The sequence below is a fragment of the Mandrillus leucophaeus genome, unplaced genomic scaffold (genome assembly GCF_000951045.1).
Source record: "Mandrillus leucophaeus isolate KB7577 unplaced genomic scaffold, Mleu.le_1.0 Scaffold2068, whole genome shotgun sequence".
NCBI classification, from domain to species: domain Eukaryota; kingdom Metazoa; phylum Chordata; class Mammalia; order Primates; family Cercopithecidae; genus Mandrillus; species Mandrillus leucophaeus.
In genome coordinates this window covers 17,715-19,344 of record NW_012102108.1, presented here as the reverse complement: position 1 = coordinate 19,344, position 1,630 = coordinate 17,715, and positions in this window count along the sequence as shown.

Genomic DNA, 1,630 nt, shown 5'->3' with positions numbered 1-1,630 from the left:
GAGAAATGAAGACATATGTCCACGAATAAACTTGTGCACAAAAGTTTATAGTAACACTGTTTACAATATAGCCAAAACATGAAACAACTCAAAGGTTCATCAATAGATGAATGGACACACAAAATGTGGTATATCCACACAATGGAATAGCACTTGGCCATAAAAAGTAAGGACGTACCGATACCTGCTACAACACGGATGAACCATGAAAACATTCTGCTAAGTGAAAGAAGCCAGCCACAAAGGCCTACAGACTGAAGGGGGCCTGCCCCTCCACATCTGTGGGTATTTATCGCAAGGTGGAGACAAGAGACTGAGAAAAGAAATAAGACACAGAGACAAAGTATAGAGGAAGAAAAGTGGGCCCAGGGGACCGGTGCTCAGCAAGTGAGGACCTGCACCGGCACTGGTCTCTGAGTTCCCTCATTCTTTATTGATCACTAGCTCTACTATCTCGGCGAGGGGGATGTGGCAGGTGTATAGGGTAACGGTGGGGAGAGAGTCAGCAGGAAAACATGTGAACCAAAGACTCTGTGTCATGAATAAGTTTAAGGAAAGGTGCTGTGCCCAGATGTGCACGTAGGCTAGGTTGATGTTTAGCTTTACGTAAACATCTTAGTGCAGTAAAGAGCAGTATTGCCGCCAGCATGTCTCATCTCCAGCCATAGGGCAGTTTTCTCCTAACAGTAAATAGAATGTACGATCGGGTTTTACACCAAGACATTCCATTCCCAGGGATGAGCAGGAGACAGAAGCTTTCCTCTTATCTCAACTGTAAAGAGGCCTTCCTGTTGCACTAATCCTCCTCAGCACAGACCCTTTATGGGTGTCGGGCTGGGGGACTGTAAAGTCTTTCCCTTCCCACAAGGCCGTATCTCAGGCTGTCTCAGTCGGGGGAAACCTGGACAATACCCAGGCTTTCTTGGGCAGAGGTCCCTGTGGCTTTCCGCAGCGCATTGTGTCCCTGGTTAATCCAGAATGGAGAATGGTGATGACGTTTACCGAGCATACTGCCCGCAGACACATTTTTAACAAAGCGCATCCTGCACAGCCCTAAATCCATTAAACCTTGAGTCAATACAGCACATGTTTCTGTGAGCACAGGGTTAGGGTTACGGTTACAGATTAACAGCGTTTCAAAGCTGAATAATTTTTCTTAGTACAGATCAAAATGCAGCTTCTTATGTCTTCCTTTTTCTACGTAGACACAGTAACAGTCTGATCTCTCTTTCTTTTCCCCACACAGAGCTTATGATTTCATTCATATGGAAGTTCAGATAGGGAACTCTATAGAGACAGAAAGTAGATTAGTGGTTTCCAGAGTCTGGGGTGGTGGACGAGGATGGGAGGTGATAAATAAAGGATATGGGGTTCTTCTTGAGTGATGAAAATGTCTAGAATTGACTGTGGTGATGGTTGCACCTGCCTACGAATATACCAAAAACCACTGAATTGTACACTTTAAATGAGTTGCATGGTGTATTAATTATATTTCAATAAACCTGTTTTAAAAAGAGACAGCCTCAAAAATACAGACACTTCTCAGTGTTGGCATGTCTGGATGGGATGGCTGGAACTGAGGATTATGTCCACACAGAGAGAAAGGCAGCATCAAGGCTGACCTGAGAAG